Here is a 17945-nt window from a genome sequence, read left to right on the forward strand (position 1 = left end):
ACTGAAGTCACCAAATGCTTTGCATGACTAGAGCCAGGATTTTTGGCATTCCAAAATGTCTTGAGAGGCTTGAAAGGGCACGTGTAAAGTCATAGAACTTTAGAACTGACAGGACCTCAGAGATGGAACGTGAGAAATTTTTGTTACTGATTTGCTCATATACATAATACTAGAGACATGACTTGCTCCTCTCTCAAGGCAATGCACTTCCCACTGTTTTAAAGGAGGAAAAATTGAGAAGCTGTTTTGTCTAATCTGCTTTTGGGTAACACTATTCTAACTGTCCTTTGGAAACAGGAATTACGTGTACTTGCTTCTTCTTTCTAGGTAGGTTACCCATTGAGGCAGCCAGTCTCTAGGGTGGCCCCCATGATCCCCTTCCTCTGGGTATTCACACCCTTTGGTCCCCTGCCTCTGAGTATGGGCAGGGCCTGTGACTTGCTTCTAACAAATGGAATGATGCAAATGTGACAGGATATACCTGGTTAGGTGAATATGATTACCTTATATGCAACTGTAAATCGTCTTAACAGATTCTCCTTTAGCCTTCCTCGCCAGACACGGCTTAGCTGGGTCCACTGCTTCAGTCTTACAAGGTGGCTATCAAGGTATTGGCTGGGGCTTTGGTTTCATCTGAAGCTTGACTGGGGAAGGAGCTGCTTCCAAACTCATGGTTGCTGGGCAATATCAAGTTCCTGCATGCTGTTGGAATAAGGGCCTCAGTTTCTTGCTGGCTGTTGGAAGGAGGCTACCCTCAGTCCTTGCCACATGGCACGCTCCAGAGGTAGCTCATAAGATGGCAGCTTGCTTCTTCAACAGCAGCAAGAGAAACAGCCTCTCGGTCATTTTAGATATGACCTGGAAACTCAGTTATTTTAGCCTGCTGTGTCTAATTGGGGTGAATTTTCACCCCGTAACGTATGTTATAACTCCAAAGCTTGTGATTATGTTCACCTTGACACTATCAATATCAACTCATTTTAAACTTCTTTTCTTTAATCGCATATTATATGGTTCAGGGGGTTATAAAGTATATTGACTCTATTGTGGATTCAAACTAATCTATTGTTTTTTCAAGCAAGGAACCTGTATGGGCCATTAAAACAGCAACCAACCTACCGCTTGGCTTTTGCCAGATCAGAGTGTCTGCCAAAGCAATAAGTGTTTATTTTTGATGGGTAAATCAATTTCACTGCCATGCTTCCGCCACTGCTTCCTTCCCTCCTTCTGTCCAAATGTTGTACAAAAATATGTAATATTTAGCCATCAATACTCTTGGAGCCCATGGTAATCCGCCTCTGCCTTCAGAAGTGTGCCATGTCTCTACAAAAATCTGTTTCGTTTCTGCAGACTTTCCTCCCAGTGATGGATTTGCTTGTTCCTGCCTCTAACAGTGATTAACTTCACAGACCACCTTATGGTTGAGTCCAAAGGAACACACACCTGGCAACAACAGCAAAATGAAAGTGTCTGTGTTTCAAAATTAATAGAAAAAACTTTTATCACAACACTAATTAGAATTTCTTTTAGTTATTATGACACAAGGTTTTAGTCTTGACAAAACTGGAAAAGCTCTAAGCATTTATCATCAGAGAGTCTCCCGATCCTTTTTTTTTTTTTCTTCATTACATGGAAACTTAGTGCTGTTTTATTTTAGGTGTAAAATGGCAAAGTTACAAAATACCAATAGAGGCCAAAGCCAAATTCAGTGAAGGCAGTCTGGTTTACATTTTCCCACTAAACTTTACCAAGACTGGGCTTCTCCTGGGAGATACTGTGAACTGTTTTATTTGTGCCAGTGTTATTGTAATATTGCAAGGTAAATTTAACATTATTGCTTACTGAGGATTAGGCTAAATGAAAAGGAACTACTGATGAACACAATCCAATCTTAATGAAATTAATGGGAACATTTCATTTCTATTTCATTAAGTCTTCTAGTTCCTTCAAGGAGTTAGCTTTTATATTTTATTTCTATAATGTAGAACTCCTTCCTAACTTCAACCATCTTATCAGTGTTTCTGCTGACATTTAGAGACCCATCCTTTATCTGCAGCCTTTTAACAGGTCAGTCCAGCAGTCTGATTTGTTTTCATTACTATGCTACAATTCAAGTCAAAGGAACACAGTTCCCACAATTTGGTTATCACCTAGACCTTCCACACTTTGTGAACAAAGATGGACAATTATTAAAAATACCTCCAAGGCATACAAGCTCAGATACACACAGTGCACTTGGCTCAGTTGACCACTAATATGCAAACTTTTTTTTGCATTTTTTTTGAGGACTTTTTTAGGTTTCCTCTAGACCAGGAGTCAGCAAACTTTTGAGACAGAAGAGCCAATCCTGTCCCTCACGATTTAAAAATCATTCAAGAGCCATGAAACAAAATCACCATTTTAAAATCCTTTAAAAATTTTATAAATGAAACCATGATAGTTTTATTTTCATTTTCAATTTTACTTCAGAGCCACATGTGGCTCGCGAGCCGCAGTTTGCCGACCCGTGCTGTATACTGTATGTGTACACTGAAATGCTTTGTAGGTGACTGCAATTTTTTTTAAATGTATTTTCCTTCAGCTACAGAACGAAAATAGTTGAAGAAAGTCACACATTACCTTTCTTCACAAGGCCTTTGACCTTTTCCCTTCATGCTTTTTGAGAGAGTCTATTATTAATTTTCGATTAAGAGTACAGAGCCTTTCTGTCCCCATTGATATTTTAATGCTTCATTTCTAGAGATGGGTGATATGGGGAGCTTGTGAAGTTGTTCTTTTTAAGAAGTAAAATTTTTCCCCACAAAAAGAAAAGGAATGTTTCCAGAGAACAATGAAAGCCTGGTAAATGTTCTTGGAGTTTCTTAGAAGTGTTCATTCTTCTCACATGGCAGTGTGGGTTTGGTCCCAGAAACACTACCCTGCTGCCAGCCATTCGTTTGCCAATGTCAACTCGTGTACCTTTTAGCCACTTCAGTACACTGCAGCTGTTATATCCTGACCACCATGGACTTCCTTCTTGCCTTCTACTATTACAAGGAGGACATTCACCAGTATCTCTCTCTCTCTCTCAGAAATCTTTTCCTCCCCATCTGTGCCTGGGATGTAGATATTTTTGCTTTTCCCTCACTAGCTCTGGCTGAGCTCATTGTTCAGCCTATTGTTTCTAAAATACAGGGCTTTGCATGAATGAACAAGAAATGGGCGGGGTCAGAAAACAACAACCAAATCACTAAACACGAATAGGGAGTGGGATGCTTTGTTTTCATCTAGAGACTTTTAATGTAGTTTTTTCATGTTTCCTTTGGTTTCATCTCATCTCAGGCAACTTATCGTTTTCAAATATACATAGTAGTAAAGTTTTCTTTGAATCTATCCCTTTTGATCGTGACTACCCCAAAGTGAGTGCTCCTTTGTCTTGCCCTTAAATATCATCAGCTTGTTCTTTCCACTGCTTTTGAATTGCTCCAGGTTTTGCTTCTTCAAAGTAATTGGGAAATTAGTGTCTTCTTAACCTTATGTACAAAAAACTCTTCTAGCCTTCTAAAAAGAAGTCAGTCACCAGCATAAAAAGCATTTCAAATTCTTCCTTATTGTTACATTTTAAAAAATCAATGGTCTTGGGCCAGCCGAGTGGCACGTTGGTTAAGAGCTGGCTTGGGACGCCAGCTCTGAGCAGCAGGGCCCCAGTTCGGATCCAACATGGGGGCCAGTGACACTGCGCCCTCTACAGCTAAGATGGTGAACAACAGCTCGACCTGGAGCTGGGCTGCCGTGAGTGGCCGGCGAAGGCATAGGCTGTAGCCCCTGCTGCAGTGGGCTGCCATGAGCTATCGTGTGTGGCCAGCAGCCAGTGTGAGCTGCCAAGAGCCGCTGTGAGTGGCTGTCCATGGGCCGGCGACCGATCTGCCTCACCTGGGAAGAGCGCAATTATAATACCAACATGGGCCAGTGAAGTGACATCCTCCACAGCTAGACTGAAGAACAAAACAACAGCAACGTGTCTGTTCCTCTCCCCCAATTCCCCAATAAAATCTTAAAAAAAAAAAAATCAAAGGTCTCAAATCCATTTTAGAAGGTGGGATATATACAAACAAACAAAACAATTCTACACACCTGTGCTTCTCATACTTTAGTGAGCCTCAGAATCACCTGGAGTTAAAATACAGGTTGCTGGGCCCCACCCCAGAGATTCTCATCAAAGCGCTACTGAATGCTAGTGTTGGTGGACAGGGCTCAGAGTAGCCTCTCCTTTCAAGTGATTGTCTAGCTATCCCTGTATTGTTTCTCAAAATGTTACCCCAATGTAATGAGCAGCCTGTTGACAGACAGTAAGTATAGGATGATCGGTAGATAGATAATAAATAGATATCTAATCGAATCATGTAAAGTAATGACAGTTTTTAAAATTCCGTCTTGAACTTTGTTAAATTTTTAAAGCAAGGCATACACAGTATAAAAATTAAAAGAGGGGGCCGGCCGAGTGGCGCGTTGGTTGGGGGCTGGCTTGGGATGCCAGGGGGCCCTGGTTTGGATCCCGCATATGAGGGCCAGTGACGCTGCCCTCTGCAGTTGAGATGGTGAGTGGCAGCTCGACCTGGGGCTGGGCTGCCGTGGGTCAGGACTGCATGGGCTGCAGCCCCTGCTGCAGTGGGTTGGTGAGCTGCTGTGTGTGTGTGTGGCCGGCAGCCAGCGTGAGCTGCCTGCGGCCGTGGTTAGCGGCCCTCTGGAGGCCGGCGACTGATCTGCCTGGCCCGGGAGGGGCGCAATGATGGTGCCAGCTTGGGCCAGTGGGGCGGCGTCCTCTGCAGCTGGATTGAGGAGCGGGACGGCGGCTTGTCTGTTCCCCTTCCCCTGATTCCCCAGCGATGTTCCCCTCCCCCAATTCCCCAATAAAATCTTAAAAAAAAAAAATTAAAAGAGCACAAAATATGTATATCAGAAACTAAACTGTCCCCCATCCCAGATCTACCCTCCCACTTTGCAGAATCAACTACATTAAAGTCTCTTGTTAGAGAATGTACATTTAATGTTTTGAAAGACATTGAGAATTGCCTTCCAAATAGCTTATGCCAGTTTACACTTAATCTACTATTATAGGCTTGCTAATTTTTCCACATGTCAATGGTATCAGGCCATATCCAAAATTTTGATCTGCCAATCTGATATGTAAAAAATGACATATAATTTTTATTTTGGCTTGTGTTGTAATTATGAAAGAAGTTAAACAACTAGGAGTAGCAAGAGTGCGGACAATCTATTAGTTTGGTGCAGATGGATGACTGGTTTGTAAACTCATATTCATAAGTTCTTTTAAGCAAAAGTGACTGCTTTCCATATTCACATATCTTCCTTTTGTTGAATCCTGCCTCAAAATGCACTTTGCCTCCTTCTGAGTGAAAAGAAACAAGTATAGTATCCCCCATTGTCTGTGCCCTCCCTAATTTCCTCCAGATAACTCAACTTATATGACATTTCTTTGGAAAGTAAAGGATTAAATGTAGGTTTGTTCATGGTATTTTATATAGAAAATGATACATCTCCAAACCCAACCTTTGCTTATGGGAAACAACTTAGCGAAGTTGAGACTCCAGGAAATTAGAGAACATTTTGACTATGGCGTACATACAACAGTTGAATTGTCCTCAGCTTGTTTATTAGTATTCACTTGAAAAACACACACACACATACACCTAGGACTGCTTTTTGAAATCAGATGCATTTCCTGCCTTCTTCTTTCCTCAGTACTCTTAGGACCAGCCTATTTATAGCCCAGGAAAGGAAAAAGCTCTACTGGAGGCAGGAAAACGAAGTTCAGAAAGAATAGGAGGAAGTGTGCCTGCCATTTAGCCAAACAACCTTTAATTCATTGAGCTCAAAGCTCAGCAGCTTCGCTGTTGTGTCAGGCGTAAACAGCTTGCAAATCTGATTTTTTCCTCTCTCTCTCCTCACTTTTGAACTGAATTTGGGCAATGGAGGTGGTGAGAGCATTTCAGAAGGGAGAACAGGAATCTCTATGTATTTAGACACATGCAAGACAAACTTGTTAGGGGCTGGTGAAGTGGAAAGATGGAGTCGATTCAATAGAGAGATGAACTTGAAATGATTTCATGTCTGCGAGGTAAGGTAAGTGTGATTTTTAAGACTGTCCATTGTTGTGTCTACATGCATATCATGAACTAAGATATTAACTACATACAGTGTATATGATTTGAGAGCAGATCCTCTTGCAACTTTTCACTGAGCTTTGCTTATATCTCTGAAGAAATGTAGAAATCAGCCTCAGTTATGATGTGTTTTTGACAATAATAAATAAATTTTTTAAAGTAGTTGTTTCCTTAAGATACTTTAACTCCACGAAGTTTTCCTTAGTTTCGTTATCACCAGGGGATTAAATAGTATAAGTAAGTTCATTGAAGATCATTTTTGAAAAATAATTTCTGGATATTTGCCTGTTTTTCTGTCTTTTTGGAAGTGCTGATTAATAAACCATGTACCATTTTTTGGATCAGGGCTGGTTTAGAATACACTTAATAGGCACTCAAGCAAAAATGGTCAATATTAGAAAAGTTATTTTAACTAAAATTTTAAATTTTGTGTAAAATTAAGTGAAGATAAAGTAGCTATTTATTTTTTTTAATACAAGTCTTCTTCCCCTGGACATTCAGACAAAGGAGAACCTTCTAGAAGCACAAAAAAACAAACAAAAAAACAACCCAGTACTGAACAGCTCCAGTGATAGAAACTGTTCACAATAATTATTTACATTTAAGTGATTATTTCAAAACATTCATCATGTATTTTCTGAGGGACCTGAAAAATGTCACTGGGTTTGGAAGTGGAAAGGTCGAAAGGGAATGGATGAAATCCAAGAACAGTTGATGCTGCCCACAAAAACTTGGAAAGCTCCTAGGGACATTCCAAATTCTTTTAACATTCCTTGCCATCGAACAAGTACATTTGTTTAAATGATGTACCATGATTGCATCCACTGCTGATAGCATCCACATCTGTGTCCTGGACTAACTTGATTAATGTTACCACAATGTCGAACAAAGGAATAAGGTTCTTCTGGTGGCTTACTGAAAAGGAAGAGCAGAAGGAAATATGTTGCTGTTATTTTGGCTTATCCTAGTTTGAGATTGGTATGTTTAGAATCTGTCGTAAGAAGATAGCAAAGCTGGAAGCCAGAAAAGCTGATCCAGCCAGATTGCAACTGACATAAGAGGCTGAGGCTTGACTTGGCTCAGCGTGGATCTCATTGGCTGTCCTCTTTCCTGGGAGAATTTAAGGGTTATTTTCTTTTCTGATTAGAAAATTATCATTCATTCCGTGGAAACTGTAGCAAAATATAATATTCTTAAATAGAAAGATCAGTATGTCTTAGTTGAACTTAGTTCGTTAAAAAATAGAGGGAAGTAAAACTAATCTGGGCAAATATGATGGGTCTGAATAATCAAGCAGCACAGACTCTTAGCACTTATTTTCAGTGCTGCAAAGCCAATTCCGAATCCATTTGATTATTTCCGCAAGTGAAACCTAAGGTAACCTAATTAATTGCCACTCCATGTGGGCCTAGTGATAGCGTCATTGCTTTCATTGATCCTGATTTCTGTTAATGCTGAACTCCTTCCTCTTACAGTTTCAAAACAACTTTCTCATTTAACACATCTCTATGTTACATTATGAGAATAAAAATGTTTTAAACACTACTGAAGATTTAAACAATAGATAAAATTATTAGTTCTATGTTTTATTCTAAGAATGCATTTTCTATTTTTCCCTTTTAGAAATCTTATTGTTGGTTATTGGTTTCTGGTTGCCTGTAGATGCTTATTAATGTATTCATAAAATGCCAGTGATTTAAAATGGATTTTCTTGAGGAATTTCTTAATAGTTTCACAGGTTTCCTGATGTATGTTCAAACTCCTGAAAATATTTTGCATTCTTAGAGTGTGGTAATTTTGAAAACAAAAAATGCCATTTTTTTGGCAATTCATTTTCTCTATTAATTCAATAAATTGATTTTCCCGGTTTCCAGCATAATTCCTATAATCACTATGTGTTTACAGGTTAAATAGTCTAGCCACCCCTGGCCCTCACATTTAAATATCAGTGAAATGAGATTACTGAAGAGATAGTATGAAGTGGTGAGAAACGAGATGTCACATAATTTGTAGAATGGGATGGAGGGAGGTGTAAGGACAAACAAGCCAAGGTCAGTCAGTCATAGCCACCTGGCCTGACACTGTGTGGGGAGAGGGAGTCGCGTGTTGATTTTTGTGTCTATGATCACCTTGAACCCAGACTAGTGGTCTCTGGAGTTTCTTTCTCCTATCCTCTCACCCCACTCACATCTTGTTTCAGCAGCAGCACCACACCACCAAGGCATGTTTATGAAATTCTCCTGCTTATAATACAAATTCTACCTTTGATAAATTTAACATTTACTCAGAGAAGGGGAATTAGGGAGGACACAAGTCACCCTATCTATGGAACCGAATGAATGAGGTAGAGAATGAGTACCAGGTAAGGAAGGCCTGATCCAGGCAGGCTTTATGAAGGGATGAGGCAGAGCTGGGCCTTGCAGGGCAGAAGGAGATTGGATGGGCACAGCGAGAGCTCAGAGCAATCCAAGGATGGAGCTGTGGGCAGGGGCAGAGACAAGAGTGTACTCGGGTTGCCAGATGAAATACAGAATTCCCATTTGGATGTGAACTTCAGATAAACACCTTATATGTTTTTCAGTAAAAGTATGTCCTATTGCACAGCTGTGCATGAGACCCATCGCATGGGACATACTTATACAAAATATTATTTGTTGTTTATCTGATTCACGTTTAAACTGGGTGTCCTGTGTTCTTGTTTCCTGAATCTGGAGACCATCCCAGGGAACTGTGCGCCACCAGCTTGACACGAGCAGAGGCCACGAGTATGTGTAACAAGAGAGAAAGAAGCATCTGGAGGAGTTGGGGTCAGACTGTCGTGGGACTGTAATACCCAAGTCAGGAGTTTAAAATCTAATTGAAAGAGACACTGGGGACTACTGAGGGGTTTTGAAAAGGGAAATGACATCAGTAAGATCTGCCCGTTTGAGGCAGTACCTGGTGGGGCAAAGAGAACAAACAGGTCACCAAGGCCTGTGTGCTGGTGATGATAGAGAGAAAGAAACCAGATGGAGACACATTAGGGAACAAATCAACTGGTTTTGTAAACTAATTGAATGAGGTTATAGGAGGAGAGGAAGTATGAGAGAAGATGTTATGTTTTATGGTCCATTCAAAGGAATGGCCAATCAAGAGAGCAGCAAGTTGGGGAGCTAGTTTTGGGGGAATGAGGGTTTTGGTTTCAGGCCCTTAAATTTGAGGGGATGATGGGATGATCAGGTAGAAATAGAACGTGGACAGCTGGAAATGGGAAATAGCTTAGGAGAGAGGGAGGGACCAGAGATAACAATGGCCAACACTGAGCATTTATTTGCTGTGTGCCCAGTCTTTTATATCCATTCTCTTATTTACAACCACCTGTGGGCAGCTTCCAGTGTTAGCCACGTTTTATAGATGAGAAAACGGAGGCTCGGAGAGGTGACGTAGCTTGTCCATGATTACCTAGCCAGGGAGAGACAGGTAGACCATGGAACCCAGTGTGGATGAGGTCAAGGCCCGAGCGCTCGCTCCTTCCCGGAGACAATGTCGAGGATCGACTCCAGATTCACTTCCTCTGTCTGCAGAGATGTAAGGACACCAGTTGTTCCTGCTATCACCCAATTTTTAACTAGATTTCTGGTTAAATTTTTGAGAAAAAAAAATTGCCAATTTTTGTGGCAATTATTTTTCTCTATTAATTACAGGGAGATTTATTTCTTGGTTTCCAGCATAACTCCTGTAGTCACTATGTGTTTACAGGTTACATAGTATGGCCACCCCTGGCCTTCCATTGTTCGTCACTGCGGCAGCCCTCAGAATTCTGCACCTTTCCGTTAATCTCTCTGAGGAAAAGGGAATAGTTTCTACAAAGAGATTTTCCTATTTGTTTGTTTGTTTGTTTATTTATTTATTTATTACCAGTCTTGTTTTCCCCTTTGGTGCCTTGTTTTCCATCTCTCCTCATTTATCTGGTGAAATAAAGAGTATACGGGGAAGAAAGCGAGACCAAGAAGAGGGTTCAATTCCTTTCTCTGTCCCTGGCTGCCCTCTTGTGGCAGTAACAGGTAACAGAGCTCAGCCCTGGAGGCAGACAGCGCAGACAGCCGCTGGAAACAAGTTTTTTAGGAAACCGAGAGCTCACAGAATCATTGCGGAATCATCTGTGGGCTCCTAAATGGTTTGGAGGCTAGTTGTGCTAGGGGGTTTTGGAAAAGAATGTCATGGAATTACATACACCCTTATAATTTATTGGCCAAAAAGTCATTTGGAGTAGAGCAGATTTAAATATATCTTAAACTTTGTAATCATTAAAAGTATTTAACTTGTTTTATCCTATTAGGAAGGCACATATATCAAGTTTGGTTATTGAACTTTTAATGCACATATCTGCCTTTATTGTTAAGAAAATTTCCCAGGCCTTTTAGTCTACATATTTACTTAAAAATACACACCATATTTTTTAATCACAAGTGAATGGTTTATCTTTTAGGAATGTATCCTAAGGAAATAGTCATAGATTGAGACAGAAACACATGTAAAGGAATGTTTATCTATTTGTAACAGGCAAATTTTGGACAAATATACAAAATAAGGAAACTTAAATAATATTTTATAATATGGAAATTTATATAGCCATTAAATTACATTAAAATAGTTAATGGCATTGGGAACTGTTCAGAGTAAATATTAAGTGAAAAAGAAAAGGCAAAAAATTATATGCATGATGTGATCTCATTTACTTAAAAATTATATATGTACATATGACAAAGAGTTAAGAACTAAAAATTCGATATACTGAAATGTTCATAATAGGAATCTCTGGTCAGTGGGGTTAATTATGATTTTTATTTTCTATTTTGTCTCCAGGATAACCATGTACTACTTTTACTATCTGGGAAAAAACAAAAAACAAAAAAAAACACAGCTTGTTTTTAAGAAGTGGAGAGCTGAGTCCCAGTGTTCTAATTTCTTGCTGTCATGACAATAATGTTTGTGCTAATTCAACCCCATTTACAGCCTCTTTGCCCAGTAGAGAGCTGTATCCTGTTTGTGACAACATAATTCATTGTAATGGAAAAGATTATGATGCACTGGCCTGGTCTATGACTTCACTGCATTCATCAGCAACAGGAAACAAAGACACACACTCTTTTTTTTTTTTTTCATAATTGTTTTAGTAATAATTGACAATTGGAGGAAATGAATGGCAGAAAACAATTATGGGTAGACAAGATGGTCAGCAAATCAGACTGAGAAATGCAGTGGAGCCAGTCTCATGCAACAATTTCAGAACATTACAAAGATATTATTGTTCTGTTCTCAACCTCCTCCTGAAATCACTATTGTTTTTATGAGCAGTTACACAATTCTTTACTGGCAGCAATGTCCCCCAATATGTTTTTCATTCAGTAATCTGGTAATCCTAGTTAGGGATTTTGTCCTGAATTTTTTTTAGGTATATTAATATTCAGGGTTACTGGGAACTTCTGCCTGTGCGCGTGTCCCATAATAATAATGCTCCGATAATAATCACTAGCTGCCTGTTGCCCATATATAGAATCTTAAAAAGGTTTGTTTTCCATTAAACTTAAATCAAAGTCATGTTTCTCTTTTCTGTGAAATTATTCCTAGTTTTGATCTGAGCAGCAATGGGGGAGGGGAGGAGAGGAACAAACAACAAAACTCAAAACAAGTGAATTCACGATTCCTTCTCCAGTTTCCTTGCTGTGAAATGAGCACCGTTAATAACGGCTGAGATGAAAATGAGGGCTGTGTTATCAATTAGGAAAGAGCTAATAAGGCAGGTATTATATACACTAAGGTAACATTTCTTTCTCCTAGTGCTGATGTCTATAGACATAACGGTCCTGTTGGGCACTATTAAAATTCTTTGGGTGGGAAAACTGAACACATAGGGGCTGCTTTGGAGTAAAGCTCTGCAGCAGCTCTGACTTCCCATCTTACTGGTCATGCTGTTTATTGTGGAGTCCTCTGGACCAGCACCGTCCAATAAAAATATAATGTAAGCCATAAATGTAGGCCACATGTGTCATTTTATATTTTCTAGTGACCACATGAAAAAATAAAAAGAAGCAGGTAAAATTAATTCTAAGAATATAGATGAACCCAATATATCGGAAACATTATCATTTTAACATGCAATCAATATAAAAGATTATTAATGAGATATTTTACATTCTTTCTTTTGTACCAAGTCATTAAAATCCAGTATGGATTTTATGCTTACTACATATCTCAATGTGGACAAGCCTCATTTTATGTAATCAATAGCTTCAGGTACATAGTGACTACAGTATTGGACTGTGCAAATCTAAACAGAAGAGCTATAGTGCTACCACAGTTACATAAATAGAATGTGAAGAGATTCTACTATCTGTTTAGGGCTCACAGTCGTCTCTATTCTGAGACATTCAGCTGGCCACTCTTAGTGGTATCAATCAAAACCAAATAACTAAAAAGCAAGCAAAGGATTGGCAGAGTTTGTGTTTTGGCCTATTAGCATAATCCAACTGTTCATCTAGGCTGCGTAACTAAGGATTCCTCAGTTAAAATTAAGGGTAATAAAAGTTTTTTAAAAACTCCCAATTTTTCAAATTTGAATTCTATGGTTGTAAGAAACTATTTTATCACAATGTCTTCAAGTGAATTTAGGTATAGGAATAGATTACATTATACAGCCTAAAACTAACTTCCAGGAAGCATTGTCAACATTGTGCTCTTAACAATGCATAAAATTTAGCACAAAGAAATCTTTAGCAATTGACACACACATTCATGCACACACACACACACACACACACACATGCACTTCTGACATTGTGACCACTTGCTGATGTCTTTTCTGCATTCTGCATTGTCTTATTTGAAGGGTAGGAAGTACGCTTTAATAATCTTGTATAACTTCTGTGCCCTGGGGACTCTCATGCCAGTCAGCTAGAGTGATAAAGATAGCCCTGTGTGCTAAATATGAAGATACAAAAATAGAACTGCTGGAAGTGGATACAACTAAAAGACATTGTAGGCTCTTATGGCCCCACCAATGGCAGAGACCTGGAACAAGGGCCCCTGAAGTCTTGGCAGTGAGTCACAGCCAACTGGCACAATCATATGTTGGGTTCATTTCTTATTCCATCAGGGTTTGGTTACAAAGCTAGAGTTAAAGCAGTCAGAAAATTCTAAAATCAAAATAAAAGTTAAAGACATTTAAAATATAAATAATGACCATCTATTGCATGATTTACAATTTTAAATTTACATTTAAAATATAAATAATGACATCCATTGCATGATTTACAAATTGAGAGTGCTCCAAAAACTTGCTTTTAAGAATGTTCTTGGCCCTCTGCATTCACTTTCCATTTTTCTCCTAGAAACAGACGTAAATAGTGACTGGTATGTGCACCTAAAATACCAAATACTTACAACAGAATTATTATATTTACAATGTATTCACAATGTGTTATGTTAAATTATTCTTTATTAAATCATAATTTATTATAAATATGTATTATTAAATTATTAAAATGCATTTACAATGAAATATTTTATTAACATTGTTTCTACATTGATATATTATACCATAAATCAATACTATGTTAATAATTACATTACATTAATATATTAATAATTAACCAAAACAGAAAGCAAAATATTGACTCAACCTAAACTCTCCTTATATCCAAAGCAACAATCACAGGTAGAGAATCTAGGAAGTACCAGGTGCCGAGACAAGCATAAAAGATAAATCATATTTATTTTGCCATTTAATGTTGATAGGAAAGCAAATTCACTCGAGAAGAATGAGGAAATAGATGGAATTATTTTCTAAGGAGACTACATTATCTACATGACTCTGAGGTGGAGAAGGCCTTTTCGTTTCTATGTCTAATTTACTTCCAAACTTTGGATTTGCGTTTCTTTAAGGACGAAATACTTCCAGTACTGCTCTTAGTGTGTAGCCATAATTAGGAGTTTTTTTGGTTCCCAAATAGTGCGAGATTTCCTTAAGTAACATTTGGCCAGAGAAGTAGAAGAAAGACAGGTGGGATGAAAGGTTATAATGCAAGAGACCACGTGGGCACATGAAACAAAGAATCATGCGCAAATTCTCAATTCTCCGTTCTCCCGGAGGGAGAAAGAAGGGCAGAGCGCTAGGACACCCAGCTTTGGATCTTTCTCTAAATTTTCCCTTGCGACCACCAGGGTGGGAAAAAGGAGGGGAGGGAGGCACGTGCAGCCGGCCTCTGCAAGTAGAGTGCGCTTTCCAAGTCCGATTTTTATAGCTTCATGAGGGCCATTCATTGCAGTATCCTGCAGATGCTGCCACTGCCTTTTTTAATCACGAGTAAATGAGGAGGGGGTGGCAAAGTCAGGCATTAACTGGCCTTCAAGCAAGGTAAAAAAACCTGGGCTGAGTGGGGCCACGGGTTGGTTTCACTAATCAGCAAGGGAGTCCAGGGATGTACAGGTGAGTTGAGATTTTGTATGTAGCTTAAGGAACAGTAGTCTGGGCCAGGAGAACAATCCATTCCTGTGACATATCTCTTCTGGAACACGTTCTTATAATTTCTTCTGGCTGGGAACTGGGGTTGTCTCTCTGGTAATGGAGGTCCATCCACTAACATAAAGACCATGCGGGGGTGGTGGTGCCACACGCTGCTCAGACACACCTGATCCTTGTTTTCAGTATCTGAAACCACTCCCACCCCTCCCAGTCAATTAACCCACCCTTCTTCAGTATTCTCTCTATTCTTTTCTTTCTAGGATATTTTTTATAAAAACATGTACTTTTTTTTTCCCCGTGGAAAACTATGCTCCAATCTACTTAAATCTGGTGCCCCCTCGCATATATTTAATCACATTTACTCAGCCATTATTTACCTTTATAGATAATTTTCCAGGAGTTTTTTCTCTCATCAACTTAATTATAAATTCCTTGAGGTATGAGCCATGTTTTGTGCTTTAAAGAAAATCCCTCTGGAGTATGTCAGTGTTCATAGAAGTATTATTCAAAAAGAATGGAAACAACCCAAGTGTTCATCCATAGATGTGAGAAATGAGTATACTTTCCATTTCTACAATACATTAAGGAGTTTCAAAGTACGTACTTTTTTCCTATTTCATTTGCTTTCCAAAAATATCCATGGGACTGATATTGCCATTCCCACTTTACTGATTATGAAATGGGACTCGTAATGGGATGGACTCATTCATTATCCCTCAGCTGGACGAAGGCAGAGATGGTATGACAAATCCTGTCTTTTGATTCTTTTTCTGATACGATTTCTAATTTAGCATTCAGTGATCAGGCCAGGATCACAGATAACTGAGCCGGGAGGGACATTTGGAGATGCTGTCTACGAACTGCACACTGTTCAGAGTCTCGCCTAGGGTCTCGCCCACAATTCCCAACATATCAGCTCCAATGCATGTAAAATCAGTAGAGGCTGAGAGAGTGCTGCCAGACACACACAGCCTGGAGGAGCCACATGGCCTCCTTGTGGAAAAATCCAAAAGAATTAACTTCTGGGAAGAATTTTCCATCTGTTTTCCAGATAAGATTGATTAGAACCATCCATCCAGTTTTGCAGATTTCGTAAAAGAAGGGATGCATTGTCCTGTCTGTCCTGGGTAGATTTAGCTCACAATTCTCAGAAGAGTTCTAGTTCCATAATACAGGGAAGGCTTTTTTGCCTTCAGAACTGCTCTGGGATAGAGGAGCCGGGAGGTCCCAGATCTAAGCCCCACCCTGCCCTGAGGGCCTCACCTAAGGAGGAAGGGCTGCATCATTTTCAGCTGAGCATCTATTAGACAACATCACCTGCATTGCATTGACCATGTTGCTGAAGCTATAGCAGGGAAACTTGACTTCTGTTTACCAGTTCTCTTTGTCTTTCTTCCACTTCCCTTACCTTCTCCTCTCTCTACCAAGTAAGTTCCCTTTGTTATTTTTGGTATAAAGGACTTGCCTTCAATTAATTTCAAGGCTTCAAAAACGCAGTTAAAAGAAATTGAGTTGGGAGAGGTATCTGATCCTTTTATCTGTGTGTGTGTACACTCACTCACTCACTCACACCCTACACCTGTGAATCTGAGCTAATCTAAAAATGGATCTCTGTTTTTGTTTATTTTGTCAACTTAAGAAACATCCAAACCAGTGGAGAATTTTTATGAGTTTATTTGACCCAAACTGACAACAAGAAAAATCTCAATGGACTGAGAAAATGCTCTGGCGAATGGCAGTATTTGCAGCTTATTTTATACATTAGACTCAAAGGAGGAGACATAAGCGGGCTACAGGAAATTCATTGGTGGTAGATTAAGGGGGTGGGAGAAAGCAAAGCCGGGAATTCTCTGAGATTGTATAAAAAGCAAAATGTAGAGATACTTTTTTACTTTGGTGGGTACAGGACAGTTAACATTTACAGTACATAGAGATGGTATTTTGGGCAAAAGATAACAGGGAGTTCTGTGGTCTCCTGCTGTAGTGGGGCAATTGTACCTGGAGGGGTCTGGAAAAGATGACTCTGACATTTCAAAGGTATGTTATCTTAGATGCAAAAAGACGATAGACAGGCTCACTTGAGGTAAAGGTTGACCTTTGTCAAGGAAGCTACAGGCCAAGGATGGGACTACCCAACATGACCAGCTTTTCCTTAGGAGCTTTTATGTTCAGACCATCCTAGGTGGTTACTTTTGGTATCTGAGTTTGTAGTGCCCGTCACGCTGGCCTCCTCTGAGATTGTCAGGTTTAATATGTGGCCCCTTTCTCATCCACAATTTAATGATAGTCTTTGCATTTTTAATGGTGATGTCTGTCTACATTGATTGTGGTTATTGATGTATTAATAAGGTCATTTGTATTTTCCATTATTATTGTTTTACTCTCCTCTCCTACCTTGTTTCGGATTTTTCAAGTTTTATTTATTCTAATTTCTCCCTGCTCGTGTTTTGGAAGTTATGTAATCTATTTCTTTTCTTTAACTGGTTACACTAAATCAAATGTATTTGATTTAACAACATATAATATTAATATCTTCATATTGATTGACATCTTCTGCATAACATAAAGACACCTTAGAAACCTTTAATTTTGATCTCATCTCCCCATCTTTCATATTATTACCTATGAAAATTTCAGCTCCACTTTTCTTTTTTAAAACAATTTTGTTGAAGTACAATTGACATATAATAAATGGCACATATTAAAAGTATACAATTCAATGTCTTGACATATTCATGCACCCATGAAGCCATCAACCACAGTCAAGACAAACAACTACTTAAAAAAAAAAAGGACCCAATGCACGCAGGAACATAACTAGTTGCATGTTACTAAGGTCTGCTAGTTTTCGGTAAACTCATTTTTCTTAAGGAGTTCTGTAGCTTCTTGACAGAAGTAACTATGATAATCACCACTCATTCAAAGTCCACTAGGCATTGTGCTAAGTGCTTTTCATTAATTATTCCTCATCGCTTTATTGTCCTAAATTTTTAATTACGAAACAGTACAGGTTTATTATAAATGAATGTGCTCAGTACTGAAATGAATAGTATAAAAAAGGAAAGACTTGCTACCCTTGCAATCCTCTTCTTTTCTTCAGAGTGGATATATGTTTATTGCATGTTGTCATAGCAGATGTTTTTATATACACTTGAAAACATACATGATTGTAATAAAAATGGAGGTAAATGCTTAGTGGGGTTTCTGGTGGGGGGACTTAAAACCATAATTATTTATGCAAAGTGTTTTTTGCAGCTTGCTTTTTTCACATATTACAT

The 17945-nt window shown here is 39.0% G+C and overlaps 1 protein-coding gene across 3 annotated transcripts in view; it reads left to right on the forward strand.

Moving 5' to 3' along the window:
• Positions 1 to 5833: 5833 nt before the first annotated feature.
• RASGRP3 (RAS guanyl releasing protein 3) overlaps positions 5834 to 17945 on the forward strand; it is an 88757-nt gene continuing 76645 nt past the window's right edge. For 2 of the 3 annotated variants that reach the window (XM_019653821.1, XM_019653826.1), the window contains exon 1: positions 5834 to 6123. The gene's annotated coding sequence lies outside the window, so the exon portion shown is untranslated. The remainder of the gene's footprint in view (positions 6124 to 17945) is intronic. The other variant, XM_019653822.1, reaches the window with a different exon arrangement.

This window comes from Hipposideros armiger, unplaced genomic scaffold (assembly GCF_001890085.2).
Source record: "Hipposideros armiger isolate ML-2016 unplaced genomic scaffold, ASM189008v1 scaffold_207, whole genome shotgun sequence".
Taxonomy (NCBI): domain Eukaryota; kingdom Metazoa; phylum Chordata; class Mammalia; order Chiroptera; family Hipposideridae; genus Hipposideros; species Hipposideros armiger.